Genomic DNA, 21,378 nt, shown 5'->3' on the forward strand with positions numbered 1-21,378 from the left:
GCAGCCAGATCACTGCCAGGAACAAAGTAGGTGCTTTCTTAGTATTTTTTTGTTCATCAGCAGATATTTATTTCACAGTGTTTGAGGCTCAGGATAAAATGCTGAGTCAAATTTACATGTGTCCAATACATTATTAAACATAGAACAATAAAATGTGCATTGATTTTATAAAGAAGAGGGCTATAAACAGGGTCTCTGAGTTCCTATGGGGAACTATAAGTCACTTCTCTGAAGACTTGACATCTGTAGAGATGTGGGTGTGTGAAAGGTGTTTTTGGAGACAGGGCATTTCAGGTTGAGGATCAGCTTGTGCTAAGGCCCTCTGGCAGGAGCGAGAAAGGCCCAGTCACATAACTAAGAGAACTAAGAGAAGCCCAGTGTGTCTGTTGAGCATAGGAAGGTGGCAGACTGTGAGAGCAAGCCTGAAACTGTGGCTAAAACATGAAAGGCTGTCCATACCTTGATTAAAAGTATTCTTTATCCCTTCAGCAATTGAGCAGTTAGTGCAGTTTTAAATTAGGCGATCAAGTTTCTATCCTAAGAAGATAATTATGCTTCCAGTATGGGAAAGTCAGAGACTTTGAAGTAATTCAGAAGGTGGTAACATGAACTAGGTGCCTAATTACACCTATAGAACTGTGGATATTTTCCTAGAGATGTTTGGAGGTCAAATTTGGGATGGCTTGGTGACTGATTAGACATGGGGCAAATAGGAAGATGTCGAGAACATATCCTAGATTAATGGCTTGCCCAAATGTAAGGAAAATGGTGTTATTCCCTGATTTGAGAGGAAAAGGAGGGTGAGAATATAGGAATTTGGACACACATTTTTCTCTCACATTGGCACTGATATTTAGACGCCGTATGATTGCTCCTGAGCAAACGCTGACCTCCAAATTATGAAAACTACATTGGTAAAAATAAGCTACTCATTTGAAGACTGTTCTCATATGCGTGAAGGCATGAAGGCACCTTAGCTGGGGCATAGTCCAGAAATGTTCTAGCAATAACTTTATGTCCCTTTGCCCTTTATTTTGACTTTGTTATGCTGCTAAGCCATGATTTACTCTCTCCTTGTTTTCAGGACAAGGTGGAAGAATTTGAATCTAAAGAATATTTTTAAAAGTATTTTTTTTCTCCAAACAATTTAAAGTTTGAAATATGCAATAAATAATACATAAATAATAAAGCAATATATCTTCCAGGAACCGTTCTGTATAAGAAACAAGTCCTAGCGATTATCTTCGTTGCCAATAACTAGAATCTTAAATCAGAGACAAAATATTTGTCATTGAAAATATTAATGTCAGTAAAAAAAATTAGAGGTGATTCTTCTTTTAATTTTAGTAGAGGCTACCTCTGTGTTTTTAAGTAAATGAGAAAAATAAACTCAGCAGAAAATTTTATTGAATTAGAAATTGGTAGTTAAGTATGTTTGATTCTAATAATTGTTTTAGTTTTCCTCAACCATAAAAATATATGGCTGTAAGGCAACAGTTCAGGTTTGAAATATAAAATATTAAATCATTACTTAGATGCTTTGATTTAAGAAAACCAAAATATCTGAATAGTTGCATATATTTTCACTTTTTTATATAAATGGCTGCTACTGTATAAAAATAGCCACGATTATAAATATTATAAGAAACTGAATTCAGTGCATTAATTTTGCATTTTTGTTCAGAACGTAATATTGAAGGAAACAAAGTTTGAACACATTCTGTAGGAGATAAATAAAAATAATATAGAACCATGCATCTAGCCATTTCCCATTAGTGCAAAGTATTTTCTGACTTAGAAAACCATTCAAATTCCCACATGAAAGAAGAATCACAGGCAGCTTCCTTTGAAGTAGATCTGACTTGAACTATAATACCTAGAGCTGAAAAGCACATTGAAAAGGAATCTTACTTTTTGTGATTTGAAGGAAGACACCTCACTGATATTGAGCATGATCGGGCAATTAGAATGAAGTGGAATTCTATAAGGAGGAATTATTTAAAAATAGATTGGTTACCCTTGAACAGATATGAATAAATGATAATAAGTTTAAATAAAACATGAGATTATCATCTTCATGTTTGTATACCATTTATCTTGATATTCTGGAGACAATACATAAAACAAGATTATTAGAAAAATAGGGAGTAATCATTTCATTATTGAACACAATTTGTTTATAAGAAACTTCTTACTAATTTCCAGAGCTGGGCTCTTATGAATAAAGATTCTGTGAATACTTTATGTACATCCTTGTGTAGACACATGTTTTCATTTCCCATGAGTAAAGATGTAGGAGTCGAATTTCTGGATTATAGAAAAGGCGCATGCTTAACTCTTTAAGAAAATTTCGAGAAGGAGGTTAGACTAGAAGCTTAGCAAGATTCTGCAAGTGCTGACATTCTGTTGTGCAATGGTAATGCAGCAAAAATTAAAAGCTAAAGTACTGAACTTGAACTTAAACTAGGAATTCAGAGAATAGAAAGAATGATGTTTGCTTAAACAACAGAGGAGAAAATAATGAAAGATGTGTGACCAAGGATTTCAGGTGACTGGAAAATATTTAGTGTTCGGATTTATAACCAAGCCCAACTTTTATCCAGTAAGCCCCTTTTAGCTGGTAATCACTTTCTTTTTTTATTTTATGTGACAACAGTGATGCTAATCTAAGTCACTTTCAATCAAATTGATTGATGTTTCCATTAATTGGCTTACTGTTTATTATTAGGCTCAGGTATCATAGAAATGTAAAATGTGGGTTTCATTGCAGAATAAAACAAAGGTATTTTAACCCACAATTATTTTCAAGAGTAAAATTTTTAATATTTTCATGATATTTGATATGTTATAAATATTTAGTATTTTCCTTACTAATGAATGGTTTCTAGCACCAATATCGATCACTGCTAGCTGGAAAATGTGATGCTTTTTTTCAATGATTCGCAGATGCAGAGAGTTCTGGTTAAGCATTCTACTTGATTTACTGTGGCTGGCCCCAACAATTGTGTGAATCTCCACTTGCAATCAAGCAGCAGCATGTGGAAGGAGCTACCAAGTGTGGCAAACGATGTTTGCTACCAACAGCTGCTCATCATTTTCTTTGACAGATTCAGTTCATGATTAGAGACTATAGCAACATTCCCCATCATATTGAGCTGCGAATTCACAAATATAGCTGCCATTGGTCAAAATTTTAAGTGTCAAATAGCTATCTACTTTCAGACCTGGGGGAAAATGCACAAACTATAGTGATATTAATAAAAGAAACAGATACATTTTGTGGGTTTAGATCACATATTTCTATAGAACAGAGGGGTTCATGTGGTTGGAGAGATTTTATTTTTGCCCCTTTGCTTTCCTACAAGTAAAATGTCCCAGTAATTGAATATGTTTTGTCTATGCTAAGACCATTTCATTATCACGTGGATAGTTGAACTCAGACACTAAAAATTTTTTTGTGTCTAACTTTTTTGTGTCTAATATTTTCCTTCCAAATTTTTTTTTGTAAACAGTAAGAATCTTCTCTTGGTTATTGTTGAATTATTTTAAAAGAAATTTTCACCAATTATAACCATATTACAGTCCTAGTATTTTTTTTTAACTTTTTCTGCTAGGTTGGTCATTGTTGACTGAAGGGTACAATATTGGCCAGGTAGTGGGGAAAAAAGCAAGTGACAGAATAAAGCACGATGTTAATTAAATCTTAAATAAAAAGACTTGGTTCTGTTGATAGCTGTAGAATGATCTCTGTCTTCGTGGCAAATCATAAAACCAAGAATCATGGCTTTTCTATCAATCCAATGTGAGAACTCCATCAATTCATGTTGTTTCAGAGTTTCAGACTGTAGGTAAAATAAGTAAATGGAAAGGATCATCTGCAAGATTTCTTGCAAACATTAATAGCTGATACTGAAGTTAGCAAGAACACTACTGTCAGGGCAGAATCTTCAAGAAAAGACTCCTACACGAAGTAAGGTAAATGCACCTGATAGCAATAACGTAAGTATACCCTGAGAATGACCCTGCAGGGCAGAGGCACCTAAATATCTGCTCTGAGCTTGGGAATCCAGGAGTGGCCGGCCCTGAGATTCGTTCCTTGTCTATGAGAAACATCTGAGCCCCAGGGCCCTGCGTTAGAACACAGGGCCATACAGGGGATGGAGGCGCTGAGTTTTGGGGGTAAATGAAGGTTGCCAGGTGGAGGCTGTTATGGGGTGGGGGGGAGCTAAGTGAAAACGCTATATAAACCGCATGCCCTTTTTAAGCACTTGCGGGTCTCTCTGCTCAGCCCGCCTCTACTCCGTTTTCTCTTCTGTTAAGTCCTACGTAAAACTCCGGTCTTTGCTAGCTCTGGGTTCCTTTTTTAGCCTCTTAAACTTGGTGTTACCCCCAGTGGAGTTGATAGGGGGTCGGTACAACACACTAGTAAAAGAAATATATAGGAAAAGGAAGTTAAAACTTAGGATGGCTAGATATATAAATGTAAAATCCTGAAAAAGGTTTGTCAGGTGTATACCAGAAATAATAGAATGTTTAAACGTTAAATTTTGACTTTCGTAATACAAATGAAGCTTGAGGCTCTGATGACTAAAGGGACCAGGGTAAAAGCAGGGAGTGTGAAGATTGCCTGAGTAAAATCCCGAATCGCCAACCCCCAGGGAAGACACAGGTTCCAATGTGTTAAGTGTCCAACCTCCGAAGCGTTATTCTTCTGTTGTCAGTTTTGATGTTATAGGTGGTTGTTCATTCTTTTCTGGTGTGGGAGATTACATATCCCTCTCCAATCTTTAATTCAAATATTCCTGGAGCACGTCAGTACCGTCCTAGACGAGGAACAGTGTTCGAGATGATGAAACACTTGCCATGAGAAGCACCCTAAGCAAATACTGCATAAAAACTGAATCTGTAGATAAAATACTAGATTTCGATCGTATCGAGACAGGAAAATAAGGTCTGGAGGCCGGGAACTTAAGGCGAGTTAGTGCTGAGTTTCCAAAGCTGGATCAAAAGGAAAACCCCCGAAGAGCTCTGGGTCTCTACGCAGGGGGACCTAACGCCAGTTAACACCAAAACTTAAAGGAAACCCCATCTCCCCCTTGCCCGCTCAAATAGCGAAAAACCAAAGGTACTCTATCTACAACCCTACTGCTTCCACCACGTCTCAGATGGAAAGTGACCTGGATTTGCCACGGGCCACACATGGGCCATCCCTTCCTCTGCCTAGGGCACCAGTTCACCTCAAGCTCTTACGAGCCACAAAACAAACGCTTTATCTAGAAAAGGGGCAGTGGATAGGGATCTCAAGAGGCATACTTAAAGTCCAGAAAACTTAGCAACCAGGCCCCTGGGCGGCTCGCCTGGGTCCACTCCCACCCTGTGGAGTGCTGTCTTGAATCCCTGCTTGACTGCTTCCTTCCCGTGCTTCATTCCTTGTTGCTTTGTGCGTGGTTTTTTTGAGATGGAGTTTCCACTCTGGCCCAGGCTGGAGTGCAGTCGCGCAATCTCAGCTGACTGCAACCTCAGCCTCCCTGGTTCAAGTGATATTCCTGCCTCGGCACCCCAAGGTAGCTGAGACTATAGGCATGTGCCATTACGTTCTTCGTTCCAAACTCCAAGGACCCGGACAACTCGCTCAAGGCTTTCCTTCCCGTAACAGTCTGAGGAAAGTATTAATAGCTTCCCTGTTTGTATAGCAGCAAACATGTGGACAACACTGTTTTCATGATTTAAACACCTTTCAAATGTTTGAAACAAGGCAAATCTGCTTAAATACTCGGAAAAATTACTGATCTTAACGCTAGTGAGTTCACATGGAATGGAATTCATCTGCTTAAGAAATCATTCTAAGAAACGTTGACTTGTTATCAGTGCAATGCCTAATTTTTTTAAGAGTCGCCTATTTATGTGTAGTTTTTATGTAGACAAGATGGCACCAGAGAAATGCTTTAATGTTGATGTATAACATAGAACACCTGTGGGTAACATAACGCTAGTGAAACTAAGAGTTTTGAAGTTTTACATTCTGTGTTTTTTGTTTCCCCATCCTTACATTAAATTGATATTTTTACCCAACTTCGGGAGATGTCAGCTTTTGTAATTCTTGTAATGGTTGACTGAATAGGAAATAAAATTTTCTTTCCATTTTTCTAGCAGTAGATAAGTACTATGGGATCACTTTAGGATGAATATACAAAACCAAATGGACTAGCTTGGGGGAAAAAGTAATGTTCAATTGAAATCACCTGATAAATACAATGAAACAACAAAACAGATACTTTGTAAACACTTTATATTAAATAAGTTGATTTCTAAGCCTTAAGGCTAACATCTAAGGAACTACAAATGTGTATGAAATTAAAAGCATGTCAAACTTGATTGCTTTTAGGACAGTTATCAAAAGATCACTGTACATTGAAGTCATTTGTTTTAAATCTCAGTTGACAAGTAATTGAGAAGCCAAAATTAAACCAAATGTCAATTTGATCATTCATCTCCCTCACAAAGCCTGTCATCTGGGATTGACCAATATCAGAATGTGTATCACTTGATTTTTCATTCAGATGTGCTGAATTTACCTTCAGCGTCTCTTATTCTTGCCCAAAGCTTCTCAAATTCAGAAAGTTCAAGTGACGTAGATCTTGATATGGTGTTTTGGGCTTTTTTGTGTTAGGTTTAGGGGTTATATGTTAGGTACAGATTGTTGCATGGATAAACATTGCGTCACTGGGGTTTGGGGTACAAATTATTCTGTCAGGTAATAAGCATGTAGTATATCTCATAGGTAGCTTTTTAATCCTCACCCTCCCACCCTCCGCTTTCAAGTAACTCCCAGTGATCATTGTTCCCATCCTTGCGTTCATGTGTACTCAATGTTTAGCTTCCACTTACAGGTGAGAACATGCAGTATTTGGTTTTCTGTTCCTTCATTAACTTTCTAACCTCACCAACGCTTCATTAAGTACGTTGTTGCTATTTTCCACTCACCGCAAGTGACAACTTTGGAAATTGTGTTTTTGTTTTTCCTCCTTGCTGTCTAACCACAGGTCACCATTTTTCAGGAATGATAAAATTTTGTTAACCCCTTTTCCAGGTTTTATTAACCAAGTCTCTTGCCAGTTTTTTTTTTTTTTTCCTCCAGCTCTGGCTAACATTTTCCTTACTTTTCACCTACCTCTCAATACCATATGTCTTAGGTTTTTTTCTATGGCAGCATCACACATCCCCATCAAAAGTTAGCGTTTTGAAGCAACAATGCTCTGTTGGTTTACTAACTCGAGCCAGTTGGGTGGTTCTCTGCTCTCTGCTGGATTACACTCACCTGTTTACAGTGACTCCAGGTCAAGTAGGCAGCGCTCCTTCTCGGCTTTGGCTACAGGCTATATAATGCTGCTCTGAATTCAACAGGGCTAGCTCGGGCTCTTTGGGGGGACAGAGGGGTTCTGAGTCTATAAAAGCATTTTCTGCGACTTGTTAGTCCTAGCAAGTCATAAAACTAGCCCAGATTCAAGCAATGGGTAAATAATTGCCCCTTCTCAAGGGGGAGGAGTTGCAAAATTGCATTGAAAAAGGATATAAAGGGGGATTTTACAGCTGCTTTTTCAGTCTACACAGCAGGAGTGTTTCCATTTACCCAACACAAGTACGTATGTGTGTGTGTGTGTGTATATATATGAAGTCTTAGGAAGTCAACTGAGCATGACAGACAAAACAACTTTTCTTGGAGACCACGTTCTAGTAGGGGGAGCTAGAGCATAAACAAGGATAACCAATAAGAATCAGAATAACTGCTGTGAATAAATTAAAAACGCAGTAAGATTAGAAGGATGCCCTTATAGTATAGAGCTTGTTTGTGAGCTGAAAGCTGAAATAACGTGAACTAGCCAGATTCAAAAGCCCTAATCAGGTGCAAAGCTTGCCATCATAGTACTGCAGGAAGGCTAAATAGGCTAGGCTGTACCACATAACCAAAAGAGTTCAGGTCAAACATTTTTTCCCCAAGATTTCCAACATTTCTGAGTTGTTACAGGAGCAAATATGTCACAAAGAACCTGTATTTGACCCTATACTAGGAAAAGATCCTTCTTGAATAATCAAATGCACAGTGTTGGCAAGTGTTACATAATTGCTAAGTGTGAATTAAACTAATTATATTTAGTTCACTCTATGTATAGAATGTATGATGATTTTCATACTTTCTGCAAAAGAATGAGTGAAAACTTTATGACTAATTCCATCTGCAGGAGTGAGGTGATTAACTGCTATTTCAAGTTTTTTAGCATTTCCTTAAGGCATACTTCCTATAAAATTATCCTAAACAATCCTAAATCATAGAATTAGTTTCCCATGGCAATCTTTATAGTTGAGTATAATAAAATTAACACCAAAAAAGAGCAAACTTCCTGAGGTTTTTAACGCGCAGTAAGCAAACCAGCATCCAAATTTCTTCAGCCAGGTGGGTACCATGTGGCTGCCTTTAATAAATCTGTGGTTTCTGTTACATAATTCTCATTTCTACTCCCTCAGGTCCCTTTGGTAAGCTCTCACCCTCTGTTTTCTAGCTGAAATCATACCAATGCTAGGGAAATACCACTTTTGCCTTTTTGCTGAACAATGAAAGTTTTCTCATGAAAAACGATATCAAATAAGCTGGAGGCTTGTATTTTAAATATCTACAAATGACATGTTTGTCTTTCGGGTTTAAACTATTGGGAGTATAGAGACAAATATTGTCACAAGTGCTCTACTTACCAGTTTCTCAGGAAACTTTAAAGAGATGAACTTTTAAAAGTTAGTAAAAGTTTTAAAACTGAAGTTGACTCCTTGTACCCAAACATATTAGACAAGCCAGCAAACACAAGAGGGCTTGTCTCCCTTGACACCTAACCCCATGGGTATAATTTCCTTTAATATGGAAACTTGAACTCGGTATGTATTTTGGATTTGGGTACACTTTTTTTTTTTCTGTGTTCCTGAAAATACTATTTATGAACTTAGCTCATTAGTTCTCCACCTTGGCTGATATTAATCACCTGGGCAGCCCAGACATTGCTATGCAGAAATCTTACCTCATCTGATTTAATTGGTATAAGCTGAGGCCCTTGGTAAGTTTTAAAATGCCTGGATGTTTTTCAGACCAACTAGAGAATTAGTCAGTCAATAAATTCTACTTTAAATTGCATTTAATATCTTAATGTCATAAATATTTCTGAATGTACTGACACATCTTGAATCAACATTTCATTCATTGTTGTGTGCCCACATCTTTTAATAATGGGTTATTAACAAGTCAGGGTATGTTGAGCTAAGCAACCACATGAGAAAAATATAAAGGCATTGTATGCTAGGATGTGCTTTGCACACAAATTGCTTCAACTAATCATTTTAAGAGTGTAATTAAGCAGCCTGGGGGAAAAGATAGCTTCAGGTTCTGTTGTAGCATCTTCAGGCCTTAATTTCTTTAGTTTGGAAAAATCTGAATAAATGTGTGCCCCTTTGGGGAACTGGCCAAATCGGTGACATTTTATTCAGCATCTTTGAGTTCTAAATATTAAATGTTACAACTAAAGGACATCCTATGCAAATCAGGATAACTTTTTTAAATCTTCCATCTAGATCGTAAACAAGAAGTCACTTGTTTTCTATGTAGGCTAATGACATTTTTCATCAGTTAGAAAAAGGTATGTACATATTGCATACATGTGCATATACACCAATGATAGCTCATTTTATATTGACCTCCTATGTTGGGTACCCCTAAGATGTGTCCACTGAAAAGCTCATAATACAGTGCCTCCAATCCATGTCAGTGATAGCAAGGTGAACAATTCTTATGTGCCACAAAGAAAAAGAAGCTTCTGATTTTACAGTACAGTGATCATTGCTAAAAAGTACTTAGAATTAGGGAAAATGTTAAAATGTATCGAACACTTGGTATGCAGCAGACATTGTCAAATCCTAAAATCCTAAAATTCACAACATCACATGCATTATTCCTAATCTACATATGGGGAGAATTGGGTTTAGGAAAGTTGATTCACTTCCCAAAGGTCACAGAACCGTGAGATAGTAAGATTCAGGATCTCCTCTTTTAACGACAGCGCTCTACTAAAGATCTAGTCTAAAAGTAACAAACTTTATTTTCAAAATAACATGTACAAAATTTTGTGTGGTTTCATGGTACCCCAAAAGAATGCTTGGACTGAGTGAGTTCTTAGCGTTCTGGAGCAGATAAGATTTTAAGTACCTAAAGAGAATTTGCCTGAACATCATGCTAATGTATAGTGTTTGCCAATTTGTGTGGGTAATGGAATTACATAAAGAATCTGAGGGTTTTTAGAGTAAAAAGAATAAGTAATTTAGCCTAGCTCTTGAAATGAGGAACTTGGAACCTAGGGAGGTCAATGCACTTACTGAAAGTCAGAGTAGCAATTCAGGGCAGAAGACAGTACAGTGCTGATTTCTCAGGACCTGCTTTTGACAATGCCATTATTTAAAGTGCAAATTATAAATTCTATATATGTGGTAACTCAGTAAAAGGCAGCGAGGCAGTCATTACTGGCATTTTTATTCTAGAAAGATTGTCACTGGCATTGTGACACATATTAGGAGGCAGACAAATATCAGATTGCTTTCTCCTATGCTTCTTGAGTGAGAAATTTTGACACCCAAGACCACATTTGACAATACCTAGAGACATTTGTGATTGTTAGAATTGGAGGGAGGTGCTACTGGCATCTAGTGGATAGAAGATAGGGATACAGGTAACACAACCTACAGTCAATGGAACAGCCTCCTTCCCCCTACATACACACACCACAAATATCTGGCACAAATGTTAGTAGTTCTGAGGATGGGAAATCCTTCAATGCTCCAATACCATACCGTTAAGGTCTGAACTATGGCAGCTGCAGTGAGCCTGAGTTCAAGTTTCATTCATTCACTAAACATTCGTTGTAGATGTCTCCTTTCATATGACCTGCCTCTGGACGAAAGGTTGAAGATATGGACAAGGAAGCCCTATCCTCATCTGGCCCACGGCATAGTTGAAGACATTGAGTACTGAGCTAATCCAATACACTATTAAGAGGATTTGCATGGTGGAAACTTGCAGTAATGGGAACACGTGGATGGTGAGTTTTCTACAAGAAGCTTGTATTCTGTCACGGAGGAAGGCATTAAACTTTGTTACTTAATGATAGTTAATCTATGTGTAATGATTCTGCCTACCACATATATGGTACTACAACAGCAAACAATGGGATTGCATGTAACTTTGTGGTTTACGTCATTTCCATTGAGGAAGTAACACTTAAGGCCCAATTTTAAGACAAATAAGTGTCCTCTAATTTCATGGAACGTCACGTGCTAAAACACTGAGTTTAGAAGTAGGTAAGAAAGGCTTGTAACCAGAACATGGAGAAAGTTGTGGGTGGGAAAGAGATGTTGGTATGGGCAGGGTCTTTCAGAGATTTCGGACCAATCGTTGTTGTTAATCCATCCATGCAAATAAATCCCCTGGAAGTACTGGTCCGTAGTACAATAGTATCCATGGGTCCTAGTGGAAATCGCTCGTGAAATAAAAATGAAAGCAATGCTAAACGCAGCTCTGCTTTCTGAATTTTACAGGGATATGATTAGAGTTTGAGATTCATTTACCTTCAGTAAGATACCCTATCTCCTGACTCGCATATTCGGGTATATTAATTTCTCACCACCTTTTTAGACTAAATGCAATGGCTGAGTTTACTTGTTACTGTGCTCACTACCTGGGTGACGGGATCATTCATCTCTCAAACTTCATCACACAACATGTCCATGTAACAGACCTGCACATTTACTCCCTGAATCTAAAAATTAAATTAATAAACACAGTATCTTCATGACGACTAAAACAGATGCAAAAAGGAGAATCCCAGAGTTGTTCAGGCTACTTTCCAAGAAGCGATGGACACTTGCTGCACTCACCGCTGCCAAAAGAGAAACTTAAGTTCTCTGTCAGTGTTCCTAACTCAGCTGTGCCTCCTGACCTGCTTTACTTGCTCCTCAGGGCGCCTTAAAGAAGGCAGAAGGGAGCTCCACCCTCCAGACAGAGTCACTGTCCTAAACCACCGGTGTATGTGGCCACATTAATGCCCTGAAACCCCATGTCTTAGAAACTCGAAAAACTTTTAAAAGTCAACAGAAGGAAAACTCGGAATGTGGCATTTCGATGAATTGTGGCCTTTTCCAAAGACATTGTAAATTGCAAATAAAGCTTTGCAGCTTCAGAGATACCAGCTGAAAGATCAGTGTGGGTTTTGGTTTTTTTTTTTTTTTTTGGTCAACTTTATTTTCTTAACGAAAATTTATTTTGCGGAGCAATGGTGTCCCTCCAATTTCGTGGTATTTATATGAAAGATCATGCCTTTCCCAGGGGTAGTAATTTAAATGACTGGAAAAAATTGTGATAGGGAATTAGTGGTACACAAAGAATAGCTGTGTCTTTCAAAGTATATTTGTAGCATGTAATACAGCCACTGTGTGACAAAATGGATGAATTAGTGTAGTGGTTAAAATATTTAACGCACAATTTACGTGTGACATGATTAAACAGTGAATTAACAATTTGTATGTAGAAGCAAAATGGCTAAAGGAACAACCAGATACTGAAATCTAAACGTGGTTTTGAATCGATTCAGCTTCTCACTTGCCCTTTGCCCAGGTAAGTTTGTGGGAAAGTTGAATTTAATTGCTAATAGTATCTACCTAGTTGTTACTAGAACAGTGAATATTGTTGGAGAAATGATGTATATAAAATAGAAATCAATACACTATGACAATTGTCAAGTAGATAGTGCCTTTAGGAGGGACATTGTTTTCTGAAAGAATAGTGTTCCTATTTTGGGTAACTCTTGATAACAAGATAAAGTCCAAACATCTCATGTATTTTAATACTTATTATTTTCCTTGATAATATTCTTTGAAATCCAGTGCAAGTGAAAAGGCAGACCTCTAAATATTAGGATGTAGACAGATTGAACACAGCTTCACAGTGAAATTGTTTGTCTCTAGCATGTTGAGGATTTGAAGTTATTTGAATACTGAACTGATGTATTTAAAAATACTCAACAACATCAGTGTTTTTTTTAAAAGGGCACTTAACTCACAAACTTCTATAATGACAAACACGACAAAAACAAAAGTGTTTGCGTTTTAGTTTTAAGGGAGCTGTACTTTGTGATAGTTGAGTGAATGTCTCCAGATTTCCCAGAGGAACTAAAAATAGTAGCTTGTCATATCATTTGCCATTTTAATGTTATTAAAAACATTGACAGTTGATGACTATTTTCAAAGAAAACTATATTGGTAAATACGGAAAACTTGAATATTTTTCTAGGTTATAAATTTGCTTTGAATTTGCTTATACTTGGGGTATGTATTCTAAGGTAACTAAATTTCCCCTGTCAAATTGAACCATTATGGTTCCTGGTTTACAATGGAAGTCGAGTTGACCTGCTATTTAAAATGTAAAACAAAGTGTCAAACTGCCAAAGACATCTTTAACATACTGGACAAGAAAGTGAGTAATTGAAGTTGGGCAGAGCAAGCAATTAATTCTGTGATTCATCAAATCACTAAATTCCCCTACTATTTTGAAGATTTGCAAACAAAATCCGTGATGATCAAGATTTCCTTCTTGTAGATTATGCATGTAAGACCACATCTCTTTCTTCAGGATAATTACTGTATTGACATTTAAATCATCTGTTTAAAAGCATAAGCTAGTGCCAAGAGTTAATTCAAAAAAGTACAAGTTGACTGCTTACTATATGGCTCACAGTGTACCAAGTGCTGGGGATATATTGGGGACCAAAACGGTCATTGTCCTCAGGGCATGCGGTCTTCTAATGTGTGTGAGCCGACACTCACGATTCGAATGTCAGGTTTATCAGGAAGTGAGTGGGTCAGAGCTGGACACAGAAAAGCTGTTAGGAGCTAAACAATTCATGGCTCAAGGAAAAAGGGGATTTAGACTGTGAACAGAAAAACACCATACTGTTACAAAACGGCAAACCAAGGCAACATAACAGCTAAACAACGTGCCCTTGGAACTAAGTCAGTGTGTTTGTTTCCACTTGGCACCTGCTGCTTCAAAAGATCCCTGCAGGCCTCCAAAAGTGGAGGGAAGTACTAGAGTGTCAAGTGGAATGAAGTTACAAAGTTACAACCCACTTCTCAAAGATGTACTACCAGAACCCCAACAACTCAAAAACTGAAGTGGATGCTGTGTGATCCAGCTCAGTCCAGGCAATCTGGTTTTGACATGTCAGGAGGTATTTTGATCATGTGGAGGCCACCCACAGGGGAGGGGTTACTCAAATGGATTTCTGATAAGAGTTATGCTCAGCAGAGTGGCTTTGGAGGAGGTAAACTGGACCAGTCTGTATCCTAAACCCACAGGCATCCCCAGACACCCCCTTACCCTTTCCTTCTTCAACCTGAGTAGCTCCTCTTTGGCTTATACAAGAGATGGAGGTGCCCTTTCTACTTTAAAAGTGTGAAGCCCAAAGGATGAGAATAGTTTGCTATATACTAAATGATTAAGTAATTAGCTAACTACATATAGGAAACAAAAATGAAGTCATCCTAGCTCTTGGGTGGCTGCTGCCATTGCCCTCTTTACTGAAGACACTAGCTCCATCACTTGCTTGATGACTGCACTTAAGCTGTCTAACCCATTTAAGCCTCAGTGACCTCTATAGAATGGGAGTAATAATGGTAGCTTTCTCCTAGGATGTTTGAAAGAATTAACTGAGTAATTATATAAATTGCTTACAACAAAGCCATAGCACATGGTAAGCACCCGATCAGTGTCATGTTTTCCCTGTTACCAAAGGCATCTGCTGCATCAAGGAAAAACTGGGATTGTTAAAAGATGAGGAAGAACCAGCATTAGTATTCTGCTTTTGTCTTTGAGCTAAAATTTTTAAGTTCAGTGATGAAATAGCTTTGACAGATGAATAGACTCGGGCAATAAGAGGATATGCTAAATTCCAAACCTTGCTTTTGGACTTCAAGACCTCCTAAGCCAGGATGATTCAGAGAATGGGATTTCACCATAAGTGATACTATAGGTTGGGCAGGTTGTATGAGATGGCTCGATCATCCAGAAAGAGAAAGATTGCTGTTGAAAAGGTAGGAGTCCAAGGAACTGGTAGTGACGTATCAAGGTTCAGTGCCAGGAGCTGGACCTAGAGAGAGGACCCAGTGCACGCCATGCCCATGTGACTTACTCAAAGGGGAATGTGAGCAACAAACTGTATCAGAACCCTCCAATGAGGGTACCACCTTCATACCAGTTTCCTGATGGCATGAAAGCCATACAAAGCAAGATGGGAAGATGGTGTCCTAGGAAAGGTTTTTGAAATAATGCCCTGATAGGGTTTGGCTCTGTGTCCCCACCCAAATCTCATGTCAAATCATCCCCACATGTCAGGGGAGAGACCTGGGGGGAGGTGATTGGATCATGAGGGTAGATTTTCCCCCTTGCTATTCTCGAGAGAGTTCTTAAAAGATCTGGTTTAATTGTGGTAGTTTCCCTTCACTGTCTCTTGCCTGCCACCATGTATGATGTGTCTTGCTTCCCCTTCGCCTTCTGCCATGATTGTAAGTTGCCTGAGGCCTCCTTGGCCGTGTTGAGTCAATTTAAACCTCCTTTCTTTATAAATTACCCAGTCTCAGGTAGTCTTTATAGCAGTATGAAAACAGACTAATACACCCCCACAGATGGCACTGTCGGTTATAATACCTGGAGTTTCCATGTGCTTTGAGCAGGAGAATACCAAGCTGTACACACAGCTTGATGACCTGTAGTAGGCCTCAGTAGGACGGGGGACTGCAGAGAAGGGGGGAGCTTTTCACTGGAGGCAAATGACTAGAAACAAGTAGAAGTGACTGCCAGACAGTTGGCCCTCCTGCTCAGTCGGAGGCATGATCAGTCTAAGGCTGACCCCATAGCAGGTACCCCTAAAATTTAACCAAATCATTCACATGTTGTGGCTCTGTCACTCAGGGTGAAGTGTAGTGGTGTGATCATGGCTCGGTGCAGCCCTGAACTCTAAGCTCAAGGGATCTTCCCACTTCAGCCTCCCAAAGCTCTGGGATAACAGGCCAGATCACTCACTTTAGAGAGGAGACTAGAGGGACCAGAGAATGACTTCACACACATCATTAAGATTTGCTGGTGACTTTTCTTCACCCAGCAATCCTCTTGAGAGTAAGGGGAAAGAAAAGAAAGACTAGAGAGAAACAGCCAGGAAAGGAGGGTTTCAACTTTACCGGCCCTTTCTCCCAATGAACCAGAGTTAAACAGGAAAGATGACTTTTGACCTGGAAGAGACGGTTGCCTTGAAATGGTGCATCTATAGTCATGTTGTGGGCTCCTGTCTCCATGCCATGAGTTGTTACTATTGGTCCTCCAGAGCAAGTTACAGAAAATATTTTTCAAAATATTTTTGAAAACTGCTTTTGTGTTGACCATTTTGATTACAGCAGGATTGAAATCGGAACCCTCTATAAAACATGCACACAGGCGGCTGAGGCAGGAGCATGGTTTGAACTCGGCAGGCAGAGGTTGCAGCGAGCCAAGGTTGTGTAACTGCACTCCAGCCTGGGTAACAGAGGGGAGAGACCCTTTCAAAAAACAAGTGGCGCAGTGGGGGGAAAAATGAACTCGCAGTTTTGCATTGTTTAGCCCTTACTATCGGCGTCACCACCATCTCCCTGCATTGCAGGTCCCTGTCTGGAGTCCCTGTGTGTACAGCTCGCTCTGCAATTGGAAGTTTCTACAAACCTAATACTCAGTCCTTCATAAAGCCAAATTATCCTTGAAGGAGAATTCTAGTTTTGTCTCATTTTGCCACCTACGGGGTGACTAATAATAAAACCTGACAGTGAGTCAGGAACCATTCCTTGTGGTTTGAGTCATTAGTCATTTATGACAAACGTACTGTTCCTCTTGAGTAACTTCTCCTTGAGGGGGGGGAGGGTTAGGATGAGTGTCATAGAACATTTAGAATTAGAATCTTAGAGAGCTTCTAGTCTAATCTTACACATAAACTGAGGCCTAGGGGAACTATTGACTTTGAGGGGGATATGAGATTGTGAATGGCACAGCAGAGCCTCAAATAAGTTCTCCTGATTGTAACCCAGAGCCCTAAGGTACACACTTTAAGGCACATCATTGGAAGTGGCCTAAAAATGCACAAGCTTTCAAAACCACAGATTGGGTCGAGAATTCCATTTATAAACATCTGTTACTGGAGGCGTTACCTGAGAAAATCATGCACAGGTCAACTACAGAAAATATTTTGACCAGAGTTAGTCACGTCTTTTGCATGCTTGCTTTCCTGAGGGAACAACCACTAGCTATCAAGAATTTGAGTAAAGAGTTTACTCAATTTGGGACCCTGGTGAAAATGAGAGAAAAATGTATCTGGTTTAGGATTTTGTTCGGAAGAGGGAAAGAGATTAGATTCATAGGTTCACAAAAGCAAACTTCATTGCAGCAGAAAAAATGCTTCCAGTTAAGAATTTCTAGGTTTATTGGAGTTTGGTGAAAGTAGATGCTATTGATGTAAGAGGTTAATGTCTGTCACAGTCTAGGTATTTTGCAATGACTTTCTTCACAGCATGTTCATTTTAAGAGTAAGGAGGTCCTTACGGTTCATGAAAGTTTAATGATGATTACAATAGCCCCCCAGATACTTAAAACAGTCATTTAAATAACCGTTGCCTCTGTTTATCATGAGAGGGAACTTGCCAATTTCAGGTATTAAAAGCATTCTTTGAAAAACTTTTAGTTTCCACAGGCTTTTTCAATTCTCTCCTACATACTGCAATTTATAAATCGCAGAGTATGTGTTGCTATGGAAATAGCCTCTGGACTGTTACTCAGACACATAAAATAATCCTTGGGTTCTGTTTTGTGTCTATACATACATATATATTCCACATGTAAATAAGACTATGCAATATTCCTCTTTCCGTGTCTGGCTTATTTCATTTAGCATAATGTCCTCCAAGTCTATTCGTGTTGTAACAGATGGCAGGGTTTCCTCCGTTTTTAAGGCTGAATAACCCATTATGTATATCTCATTTTATTAATTTGTCAATTGAGGGACATTTAGGTGGTTTTTATGTCTTGGCTATTGTGAATAGTGCTGTGATGAACATGAGAGTACAGGTATCTTTGAGGCTGTGATTTTTATCTGCTTTGGGTATTACTCAGGAGATGGATTATTGGGTCACATGGTAGTTTTGTTTTTAAATTTCTTTAGGGATCTCAATACTGTTTTCCATAATGGTTGTACCAATCTAAATTTCCACCAACAGTATATATGTGACCTTTTTTCCTCCACATCCTTGCCAATACTTACTTTCTTTTTGATAATAGCCATCCTTAAGAGTGTGAAGTAGTATCTCATAGTAGTTTTAATTTGCACTTGTGATTAATGTCGAACACATCTTCATATGTGTTGGCCCTTTTAACCTCTTTGGAGAAATGTCTGTCGGGTCCTTTGTTACATTTTTTAAAATTTTAGATTTAAGGGGTACACATGCTTTATTACATGGGTATTACTTGCATAATGGTAGGGATTGGGTTTCTAGTGTACCCATCACACAAATGTTGAATACTGTACCCAGTTGGTAAGTGTTCAACCCTCATTCAATACCTTTAAAAGTCCTCATACTGTATTCTTTATGTATACCACTTGTTTAGCTCCCACTTGATGTGATATTTTGATTCTTCTGGGGTTGGTGTTCACTTAGGATAATGACCTCCATCTCCATCCATGTTGCTGCAAAGGGCATGACTTCGTACTTTTTTTTATGGCCACAATATTTCATGATGTATATATACCACATACTCTTTATCCAATCAACTGTTGATGGATACTTAGGTTGGTTCTGTGACTTTGCTGTTGTAAGTAGTCTTTGCCCATTTGTTGATTGGGTTCTTTTTCTGTTATTTATAGGAGTTCTTCATAAATTTTGGATAAGGATATCGGATGTGATTTGCAACTTCTCAGTCTGTAGGTTGCCCTTCCAAAAACTAGTTGGTTGTGTAAGTTTGAATTTATTTCTGGGCCTTCTATTCTGTTCCATTGATCAATTTTTGTTTATGCCAATACCATATGATTTTGATTACTATCAAACCTCAATATAATTGTAAATCAGGAAGTATGATGTGCCTAACTTGTTTTGCTTTCTCAGTATTGCCTCAGATACTCGGAGATTTTTGTGGTTTCATACAAATCTTAGGATTGTTTTTTCTTGTGAAGAATCCAGTTGGAGTTTTGATAGTTTGTGTTAAAGCTGTATATTGCTCTGGGGCGAATGGACATGTTTACAATATTCTCTTCCATGAACATGGAATATACTTTCATTTACATCTTCAATTTTTTTCATTTAATGTTTGATTTCAAATTTCATCTAATTTGTATCGCAGATTTTTGTTAAGTAGATTTTAGCTGCTCTTACCACACACAGTGTGAGGCGACAGGTATGTTAATTGCTTCATTATAGTTAGCCATTGTCCCCCCTGTATGTATACATGTATATGTATCCAATAAAGCACCATGTTGTAAACCTCAAATATGAGCAATATTTTTTTTAAAAGGTAAGCCTTGGAGATATACCTTATTTTGCAAATAACTTGCTGTCCTTTTATCTCCAAATATCTCCTGTTATACATGTTGGCTATAAAAGATAAGGTAGGTATTTGAAAAGGAAGCAAATGAGGAATTTAAGTAAACATGTTCCCTGGAAAACGAACCCGAAGGGCCTAAAGAACATCTAAAAAGATAAGTGATGTTACTGCAGCTAATCTTTGTCAGCTACTTATCTCCTCTTATAAACTTTAACTTGCAGGTGCTTCAGAATCACCGGGAGGGACTGTTAAAACTCTCTTGCCAAGCATCATACTTGAGGCCTGTGACTTGGTAGGTCTGTGGTGGTGAAGCTCAAGAGTTTTCTTTCTAACAAGTCCCGGATGATGTTGATGCTGCTGATCTAGTCACCAGATTTGAGAACCGCTCTGCCCAGCATTATTTTAAGCATTTTCAAGATTGCGAAATACGTATAAAGTTTACCATTGTAACCATTTTCAACTGTAGTTTAGTGATATTGATTAGTCACATCCATCGCCACCCATCCATCTTCAGAACTTTCTCATCCAAGCAGAAACTCTGTACCCACGTATCAATAACTGTCCTCCCCACAGCCCCTGGCAATCGCTATTCTAGTTTGTCTCTATGAATCTGACTATTATAGATAGCTCATAAAGTAGAATAATATTTTACTTAGCATAATGTCCTTAAGGTTTATTCATGTTAGAGTATATGTCAGAATTTTCTTTCTCCTTAAGGCTGAATAATAACTCTATTGTTTGTACATACATTTCGTTTATTCATTGATTAACATGGGGTTGTCTCTACATTTTGGCTATTGTGAATAATGCTGCTATGAACATGGGTATACAAATATCTGAGCCTTTAATTATAATTCTTCAGGAATATACCTAGAAGTGAAATTGATGATTCTAAGCATTTTACACATAGGATTTTACTTCAGTTTTAGAAAAAGGTATGCTGTTATCCCCATTTTTGAAGTACGAGGAAACTGAGACATCCAGAATTCATCTAATTTTGCTGAGGTCACACAGCTGATAAACAGACCATGGATTCCAGTGGAGGCAGGCTGGCTCCAAGACTCAGACACCTGCTTCACTGCCTTCTATACCTGAAGAAAGCAATTCTTTTTTGTGGAAAATTCCCATAATGGATGCAGACATTAATTTTCTATGATAAGAGTGGAAGTAATTATCTCTTAAAGGGCTAGTATGGGATTAAATAAACATATGTAAGAAATTAGTTAAAAGATACTCTATCTAGTTTATGTACTCTTTAAATTTCTGAAACAATAGGCTAAACTGGTTCTAAAATCTGCCATTTAGAGGTCAAACCTATTTCCAGTTGCCCAAACAGTTCAACTCTGAGCTGTAGAAATGACAATCTCAGCGGAGAAGTGTCCTTTGAATAATCAAAAGAGCAGAATTGGCCCTTTGCCATATACTCAATTCTCTGTGTAATTAAACCAAACCATCCATTGAGAAATTTCCACAGTGGCCTCTGCATGCAGTTCAGTTAAATTGTCATGTGGCATGGTTCGAAAGCCATGACTGGAATATTGTAGGAAAAAATCCAGCAAAGTACATATGACACAGTATAACAATGTGGGTGAGAAAACCCACATGGGGCCCAGTTGAAGAGATTGGATTCTTTCCCTGGAATTCTCCTTTTGTCTTTGAACTGCCTCCTTGCATCTCTAAGATTCAGA

At 38.3% G+C, this 21,378-nt stretch overlaps 1 long non-coding RNA gene across 1 annotated transcript in view; it reads left to right on the plus strand.

The window, feature by feature from the left end:
• The window catches only part of LOC105491251 (uncharacterized), a 164,377-nt gene extending 143,834 nt beyond the window's left edge, over positions 1-20,543 (plus strand). The window contains exons 3-4 of the long non-coding RNA XR_011616580.1: positions 10,957-11,129; positions 19,912-20,543. This is a non-coding gene — a long non-coding RNA (uncharacterized lncRNA). The remainder of the gene's footprint in view (positions 1-10,956; positions 11,130-19,911) is intronic.
• The last annotated feature ends 835 nt before the right edge of the window (positions 20,544-21,378 follow it).

This window comes from Macaca nemestrina, chromosome 18 (genome assembly GCF_043159975.1).
Source record: "Macaca nemestrina isolate mMacNem1 chromosome 18, mMacNem.hap1, whole genome shotgun sequence".
Classification (NCBI taxonomy): domain Eukaryota; kingdom Metazoa; phylum Chordata; class Mammalia; order Primates; family Cercopithecidae; genus Macaca; species Macaca nemestrina.